This window comes from Magallana gigas, chromosome 5 (assembly GCF_963853765.1).
Source record: "Magallana gigas chromosome 5, xbMagGiga1.1, whole genome shotgun sequence".
Lineage (NCBI taxonomy): Eukaryota > Metazoa > Mollusca > Bivalvia > Ostreida > Ostreidae > Magallana > Magallana gigas.
This window is the reverse complement of record NC_088857.1, coordinates 50568603-50578408: the sequence shown is the minus strand read 5'-3', so window position 1 is coordinate 50578408 and position 9806 is coordinate 50568603. Positions and strand designations below refer to the sequence as shown.

Below are 9806 nucleotides of genomic sequence, written 5' to 3'. Positions count from 1 at the left end.
TATTTCACCCTGTATCAGCCCGATATTGGTCGAGTGCTGATACAGGGTGTGATATGGAAAAGGGTATGTATTATTATATTTATTACATACTTACTAATAACATACAGAAAGCAAAAACAATTTAGAATAATTAATAACAACAACTTAAACAGAGAATATGAACATAAATGATATTTCATTTTTAACAACATGATACATGTATAAAGACAAAATTTAACACAATTATAACACACAACTTAAAAGATAATTTGAACACATAAACATATATTGTTTAACAATAACAAAATTTAATAACAAAGAAAATATCACATTTATAGCAATAAAACAACTTCACTTTTAATATTTGAACATATATTTATTTACAAGATATAACAGACCCAGTTCTTTTTTCTTATAAACATAAATGATTCAACTTTCATTTTTAACAATATGATACATGTATAAAGACAAAATTTAACACATTACTGGTAAACTTAACAGATAATTTAAACACAAATAATCTTTCATATTTTTTAACAATAACAAAATTTAATAACAAAGAAAATATCACAGTTATTATAGCTATAACACAACTTCACTTTTAATACTTGAACATATTTACAAAATATCACAGATCTAGTTCCTTTTTCTGAATCTGACTCTGAATCACTGTAGGTGACTTTACATCTCTTAAGGGATTTTGGTTGTTTGAAAAAGAAGTTAAATATAACATTGCCAGAAATATTGGCCCCCCTAAAATTGCCAAAGACATGTTCTTTCATTATGGGTTGATTTTCATAAGAACTTATTTCAGTCAGTGTTTGATGAACAATATCGTCAGTGTTTGATGAAGGCACCACACTGGTGGATGGCAGAACTGAGCTACATTTATCAAGGGATGAAGAGGAACTGTCGAATTCTGTGACTGTTGGTTCCGAGCAACAAGATGAATAGTTTGTAAGAATAGAAGACATGTGCCTCTGCTGTTCATTGGAGGCGGTGCTGTAATTATTAATAGAGTTAACATTCTTATGGCCGGACAGCTGTTGAATTATAGTTGGGGGACACCAGCATGTACTAGGGAACTAATGGCTGTCTTTCTTGCGCTGTGGTTAACTTTTCTTCCTTGGATTCCCCCTGCCTCACACATGACCTTCACAATGTTGCCAATCGTATTCTTTCCCATTGGTTGGTTGACATACCAAGCTTTTTCAGGGTGCCTTGAAACTCCTAAGTAAAATTGCAACTCGGGGTTGTTCATCTGTTCTGGTCTTCTCCTTGCAAATTAAACTCCTTATACGCTAAAACAGGGCATCGCGGATTATCTTGAATGACAAAAGCATATATGTAGTTTATGTATAGAGAGCCATATACTAATCTATATGCAACATCAAACTATTCAGGTTTCAGGAATAAATCTCAGGTTAACAAATAAAGGTTTCATAAATCTGGCAATATGTACCTCTATTTTCAAACATCTTTGGTGCAAAACTCCGACTCTCACTTGTGACCCCAGTTCTTGTCTTTGTTGATCTCTCTCTATATTCTAAATATTCCTCTCCAGTCGAGGTGACCTTTTGCTGCACAATACCCAATCTAAGACTGACATGTTCAGCTCTGCTTCTCATTCCAAAATGCATTGTATTGTTAAGATACAAAACATTCATCAGTGACTTTGGATCTCCTGAAACAATTTCAAAGACAATTTTAGTTGTTTGCCTATTAAAGAAAAAGACATTGTGAGTTTTTCTTAACAAATTGATGAGTTAAATTTGTATTTTTTCTTGTTGACATTTTATCATAAAAAAATTTAAGTTTAAGTGAGTCAGAACTAAATCATAAATTACCAGTTCCAAGAAGATTCTTTTCATAAAGAAGATCGATTTCCTCTGGCGTTAGGGGGTCTGCTATTTTTTCACGATTTCCCTTTCCCAGCTGTCTAAACAACTTTCGTTTTGACAAAAGTACAGTAATGTGCAAAATGTTTTCGGTCACAAAATGGCGGCGTGTTTACATTGTCGAAGAATGCACACGAATAAAACATGCTTAATTTCTACCAAAACTGATGAAATAAAAAAAACTATTGACGGTTTAATATTTTCTTAGGTGTCCTTTAAGTCTGATGACATGTTGGATACGGTTTGGAATAGAGCCATACAAACTTTTAATGTAAGCAGGTGTAAATTGAGTCCAAATTCGCCGAATTTCCTCGATCAAATTTTCATTTGATTTAATTGCGCCACAGCGTGATTGAAGTTTCCTTTTAATGAAAAGCCACACATTTTCAATAATATTCAAGTCTAGTGACTGGGCAGGCCAGCGTAAACAGTTGATTCGATTTCTTGCAACATATTCTTGTGTTGATCTGGCTCGATGGACGGGGCGTTGTCGTCTTGGAAAAAAATATCCATTTAGGGGGAAATGTCTAGCAAGAACGAGTCATAAGTTTTCCTCTAAAATGTCTTGATATTTGGCAGCATTTATGTTTCCTTCTACCGGCGTCATAGTCCCTACACCTTCCCAACAAATGAAGCCCCATATCATGACTTCATACTTCGCCTCTGAATTCTGCTTCTCAACGAGGTCGGGTCGCCATCCTTCGTCTTTTTTCCTCCAAATCCGAACTCTCTCGTCATGACCAATCATGATTTTACTTTCATCTGAAAAAATTACACGTTTCCAATTCTCAACTGACCATTGTCTTCCCCCCGACACCACGCAAGCCGCTTCTTCCAATTGTTTTTCTTTATAACAAGTTTCTTCTTAGCAACACTCCTCCTGTAATTATTTTTATGTAAATTATGTTGAATAATCCTTCTCCTCACTGGTTCAGGTCTTTCCTCGTTAAATTTGGTTGTAATATCTGACAGGGAACACCCCCGATTTGTTTTTACAATCCTTTCTAGCTTGCGATAATCCCGGGGCTTGATTTTTGGAGGCCTGCCGCTTCTCGGTTTGTTTTCTAGGGAACCCGTCTCTGAAAACCTTTTGCAAATGTCAATTACTGTTGATTTTGGTATTTTCAACAATTCACTAATCTTTCTCCGTGAAATTCCACTTTGCATTAAATTCACAATGACTTTTTTGGCGTCCGCTCCCGTTTCTTTTCATTTCCGACCCATGGCTATAACAACTACGTTTTCTTTATTTGTAAACAAGCAGACAATAAACAAAAGTGTCACGTGATATACCAAGTGACTAATTTCTAAATTTAAACAATTCTACTTCCTGTAGTGCTAAAATTGTCGGACAAGGTCGTTTATTTTTTTACTTTCGTTTTCAAGCGTAAACACGCCGCCATTTTTGACCGAATACTTATTGCACGTGTCTGTACATCGCGAGAATGTTTGAACTCCTTATCCATAATGATGTTTATGTTCAACTTCTTCTCAGCCAAATAACGGTTCACACTCCCTTGGATAGACTTTAACGTGTCGGGTTCATAATCCTCGCCCGCTTGCTTTCTTTGCATTAAAATCTTGCCAAATGCATATCCAGCTCATAAACCGGAATTTCCTCCGGGTTTCTTTGTTCATCGTTCTTCGTTAGGTAATCATTAAATTTCCTCAAGTCAGATTCATTTTTTCTACGCGTATTGGTATTTTGAAGGCCCCTTACAAACTCAAATGTAGAATCTTCTTGTGTGTCTGTCACGGTTTCCCTTTCAACATCGGGCATACCAGCAGGTGGTAACGTTACAAGTTCGAGAATTTCATCTACAAACTGTACATTTAGGCCTAGACTCGAATCTAACAAATCCAGCGTAACATAATCAGTTTTTTTTCACTTACAGTGTCGTTGAGTCCGCACATGTATTCCAATTCACTAAGTCTATTTCCAAGCAATTCGAATGTTCTTTCATTAAGATCCATTTAAGTTTTTACCGTCTGCAAATGTACACAAACGCCGAAGCGGTTAAAAGCAGAGGTGTTCCGAAAAAAGTGACTATAATACGGCCCATTTCTGAAAGAGTAAAAACCAGAGTGGTTCCGCAAGGGGTGCGCTACGGATCCGTATCAGCCCTGTAGATCGATATCAGCCCTGCAGAATCCGTATCAGCCCCGGAGGCTGATACTGGTGTTATAAAGTTAGCTTTATCGCATATGCAAAAACCCTGTATTTATTAGTAAGTATGTAATAAAATGTATTAATGCATAATTTGATTACAATTTAGACTATATTAGTGTCAGTTTTAAATCATATAGATCACAGCTATCTTAATTATTAATAGTTATATTGATTGTTTAAAGTTTTCAAATACTAGAATAAAATACTGTAAACCTAATATAACACATGTTTTAGTCGGCAAAACCTTCACTTAAACAAATATTGTTGAAACAATTCTTTAAAAAAAATCCGTTCATGTAATTTTAATGCGCTGTTCATTTCAGAATGTACGCATCATAATTAGTAATCGGATACATCGTTTTGGTTCGAATATTTATCAATGCTTTTTAGATGTATGGGAAGAATTCCAATTAAAGTTTTAAAATTATCTAGATTTTTTCTTGTTTTCTATTTTAAGTGAGAATGACACATAAAAACACACATTTTGCAGGTCCATTCACAATAATCGATAAGATAAGAGATTTTAAGTGGCAGTTTTCGAGAACGCGGTAATAGTACACACGTGGAGTGACTTATACATGTCAAGTTTACGAATTGTAAAGATAAATTGCATTTTTTCAAACAAAGTATCAATGTTTTAAGTAAGTCTGAAGGTTTCATAAGTTCACATTCATACAGTACCGAAGAAAAGGTACATTGTATATACGTATTTATAATGGTATGACCTTTGACATAGGATTTAGTATTTGGCATCTTATTTCAGATAGTGCAAATGATGATGATTTTCAACCATTGCGTTGTGCATCCGTGATTATCGTTGCATATCAAAAGGTTAATTATGTCTATGTAGTTGCATGGTTCTTTCTGCAGCAATGCAATTAGTTCAATATGCAATGTAAAAGTAAAAAGTTTTCCACATTGTTATCATAGCAGGAAATTTAACACATAAAAAAATCGATGCAATGAATTTAGAACACTACATAGTACGGAACATATGTTAATATTCTGAAGTTGGATTATTACTGGATAAAGGAGCAATAATTCATATAAAAATATAAGAGAGTTGCTTATTACAATATGTACATTGTTAACACCAGGATAAGGACTGCCGAGCTTTAATGCATCTATAAGATCATTGATTATACTTTGTATAATTCATAAATTTCTCTATCTTTATGTATTAATAGTTTTTAATAACGATTTTACATTCTGGTTATGATTTTTCTAGGGTACGTTTTAGAGAAAACGTACCCAGACGTACCTGCATATTGATTGGGTACGTTTTCTCCTGGGTATGTTTCCTCCTAGGTACGTTTTCTCCAGCATTCTATGAATTGGCCAAGGTGTGCCAAATGGTAAATGTATGATAGATGCATTGATGATGGTGATGATGATCACAGTGATGAGACTTTATAAAACGACAAGCTTACAATCATGCGTACAGGCTACATTTGTATTGGTTGATCTTCCTTTCAAAAATATGGACACACCCCAAAACTCTGATCCATATGAATTGATTTTAATAAATTAAAAATTCTGTATGATTTTCATCTAAAAATATGAACATAATTGTTGTTGAACAATTATTTTGAATAAATCAATACATATAATGTTTTCTGATGACACTATTCCGCTAAAATGTAATCCTTTGTAAATAACTATATAAATTAACAATTGTTATTTTCATACTTACGTCGACTCGATATATCCCAGTGAACTTGAAATAAAAGATACCACAGAGTCTGCGTCATTTGTTTCATATTTGGATATTTTACTGGGCATAGCCATTGATGGTAAGCTAACAACAAAACTTTATGATTAACGCGATGACTTCAATTTTTCAATAGTCAACTTTCCTTACTTATGCAGAAATTTACCTTCATCACCTGTATATGGTGTTTTTGTCTCTCAGTTGATTCGATACGCAAGGGCATGCTCTTCGTATGAAGAGTTTCTAAAACGAAGCAAGCTACTGACAAACAAGTTGATAAAACAAGACTATCAACAGTCTCGTTTGAAGTCATCTTTTCGTAAGTTCTATGGTCGATACAGCGACCTTGTCAGCAAATACAATCTTCCACTGGGTCGCATGCTGACTGATGTTTTTTATACTAATTGTTAGACCATAATTAATCACCTGATTGTCTACGGACTTTTCCGATTTTCCCCCGATTACGCCAAAGAGCACACGGCGGGTGGGACCGATCAGCCGAGGATGCTCACTCGCCCTAGGCACCTGATCCAACTATTTGGAGGTCCGTATTGCTCTGCTTTGAATTTGTATTTCGTTTAATGGATTTTTGAGATAGTTCACTGTTTGTTATTGTCATTTTTTCATTGTTAGAATATAATATTTGGTCATTATTTCTATGCCAAGATTTATAATCGTTAAAGGAAAGAAAATATGATGATTCAAACAACTGACATTTTAAAAAAAATACATATTGTATTTCCAAATTAAAAACGCTACCACATCCCGTTGTTGTGATAAACTGGTTTTCTTTAGAGCAACAGGTGAGATGAAGCTCGAAGTAAAATGTACACAACCCTTAAAAAATGCATACTACTTTTAAAAAAGGCAAACACAATTGATATATTCATTCAATATCATTTTGTAACTATATATACAGCTTCTCATTGAGTAAAAATAAATTCGATATTTCAACTTCCGTGTTCGCTCTTTATACTCAATCATATTCAATGATATATATTTTCTATTTAATCTTTCACTTGATGTTATTTTTGAAGCGTGCTGACAAATTTGCATCACCATTGCAAATCACAATGTATTTTCTTGTGTTGCTAGCTATGATCTATTTCATAACACATAAACAAAATAATTCACACACAACACATTCAAATATCTACATTTTCTAACACTGTACTCCATCTAACAAAGAAAAACACAGTCACATAATGAACCTAAATCTTAATCTACCACTTTTCTTTCAGTCTTAAGTCCACCAAACTACACCAACAATTACTTCCCGACAAAAACGACACTTTTTATTTTCTGATCTACTTACATGTATATCTATACAAATAAACTACCTCAGACTCTTCTCTAAATCTTTTTGCTAAATATCTTCTGCTAAACTTACTTCCATTTGTTATGTGATGGAAAAAGGTAAACAATCTGATGAAAAGAGAAATAGACTAAACATGTACAAAATATCTTGATCTGACAAAATCGGACATACATCAACGTGACAATGAAATAAATCTTATTTGTAAAATCAAAGCAAATAATAATAAATATTTTTCTGCCTTTGTTCATCATAAATGTACAATTAAAAAACAAATGTCTAATCTGAAAGCCTGTTTTCTAATACCAGTTTCTAAAATTTCTTTTTTAGGTCACCTGAGTAAACTCAGGTGACCTATTGCTATCTGTTTTCGTCCGTCGTCCGTAATGCGTTAACAATTTTACATTTTTAACCTTTTCTTTAAACTTACAAGGCCAATTATTACTATTTTTGGTGTGAAACATTTCTATGGTATGAGAAATCTAAATTGTGAAATTTGTGGCTCTACCTCCCCCGGGGTGCCACAGGCGGGGCCAAATATGCAATAAAGCCAAATTTTCAAAAATCTTCTTCTCTACTCCTACACATGTTATGAAAAACTTGCATAGTTATGATGTCCATGAAGCTCTCTACCAAAATTGTGAAATTCATGGCACCTGGGTCAGGGGTTAAGGTTCTAGAGCGGGGTCAATATGCCCATATCGTAAAAATGTATTAAATCTTAGAAAAACTTCTGCTTTACACCCAAAAAACTGAATGCATGGTTATGATGTCCAATAGCACCTGTACCTAAGTTGTGAAATTCATAACCCCTTAGATTGGATTCAGGACCTAGCATTTGGAAAGGATTTGGAAAACTTCAAAAAAGGGAGGGGTAACAGTTAATGGGGTTATCTTCCCAGTGTTCATCTAATGTCTCTTTCACGTGCACAATGTTCTTTGAAGACTGCTTTCGTCAACTAACTTCGAGTGAAGTTGCATACACGAAAAACATTACACTATCAGGTTAACAGCCCTGCATCCCTATTCACGTGAGGATAATCAATAACTGTGGGTTGTAATAATGAACCATGAAGTTTCCATTACGACATGTTTCACCTCAATGAGGTACTTTACAAAACCATTTACTCCATCATATTATGTTTCTTCTTACACATGTATTCGGTGTAAGTTACGTTAATAAGGAAGTGAAATTAGTTCAAGAAGTACACGAACGATTAAATGGGTCCTCTGTTACTTAAAACCTTAAAGTCCATCATTGAGATAACGCAAATTGGAACAAGTGACTGGTACTTCCTGGCTAATTATGTAAACACACGATTACTCCAAACACATCTCTGAATCATGTGTGTCCTCTGTTTATTTCTACGTAAATACATTCTCTCTCTCTCTCTCTCTCTCTCTCTCTCTCTCTCTCTCTCTCTCAGAATTGCAAGATTGCAAGATTAGTACAATCATATACGGCCTAGCAGGATTCTTTACAACACATTAGAAGAACCAAGTGTCAATGACAATTCGATATAGATATAGATATAGATATATATATATATATGTATAAATATATATATATATATATATATATATATATATATATATATATATATATATATATATATATATATATATATATATATATATATATATAAATAAAGCCTTGGTACAGCAAAAAATACTTAAATAAATAAAACAGAATGCGACAGTCCAAATTAAATAAATTGTTTACTGTTAGCGCGTTCAGCCATGTCGGCTCTTCAGACAGTTATACAAAATTAAAAACGTTGTTTGTAACGTTGTCAATGACGTCGTGTTTTTAAAGTTCATTATGACGTCACAATGTACATCAAGGTAGCGATGGCGTGAACTTTATCATATATATAAATCCGAATAAAATCGCAGTGTCCGGTTTTATGTATAGAAAATTTGAAAAACGAAAGACAACACAGAGTAAAACGTTAGCGCTTTCATTCAATCTTCAGACGTTTTTTAAAATAACAATTACGTTACTTGGTGACGTCTACAATACAATGACGTCATAGTTAAAGTTAACGTAGTAGAGGGATATTGCCGCGTAATCTATAGGGTAATTCAATGAAATATATACACAATACATAAAAAAGTTAAATTACAGCAGTCTGTTGAGGCAAGGTTTTAAAGTTTAAATAAAATGTTTTTCTTTTTCTCTTCTTTCCGTTGCACTCTCTGTAAAAAGTTTATAAAATGGAAACACTTTAAATTGTCCGCCTCTGCATACATCGATGTGCTCGCTGAGTTTTATTTTCCGGTACTCTGGGTCTTTAATTTGCTGTTTATGCACCCGGATTCTTGTTCTTAATGTTGTCCCTGTTTCGCCGATATAAAATTTGTTGCAACCATCACATATAATGGTATATATTAAATTTTTGGAATGACATGACATGTCCGAATTTATGCGGAATTGTTTTTCTCTGAAGTCAACCGAGCTGCCTTGTTTTAAAAACGGACACGTGCCGCATCGTATGTCTCCACATTTAGATACCGTTTTTATTGACGTATTAATTGTAGATGGACAGAGTATTCTCTTAAGGTTCTTTGGTTGCCTTTTACTGTTAATAAACTTGAGTTTGGTTAAAACGCGAGCCATATCTTCATCTGTTTTGAGAACTCCGTTGAGATGTGCTCGATGTACTCGCTGAGTTTTATTTTCCGGTACTCTGGGTCTTCAATTTACTGTTTATGCACCCGGATTCTTGTTCT

At 34.0% G+C, this 9806-nt stretch overlaps 1 long non-coding RNA gene across 1 annotated transcript; it reads right to left on the bottom strand.

Annotated features, from left to right (window-relative positions):
- Positions 1–353: 353 nt before the first annotated feature.
- On the bottom strand, positions 354–4082 carry LOC117684922 (uncharacterized). The gene is made up of 3 exons (XR_004598635.2): positions 1827–4082; positions 1442–1663; positions 354–1304 (listed from the first exon to the last, which is right to left on the bottom strand). It is a non-coding gene; the product is annotated as an uncharacterized lncRNA (long non-coding RNA).
- Between the last annotated feature and the right edge of the window lie 5724 nt (positions 4083–9806).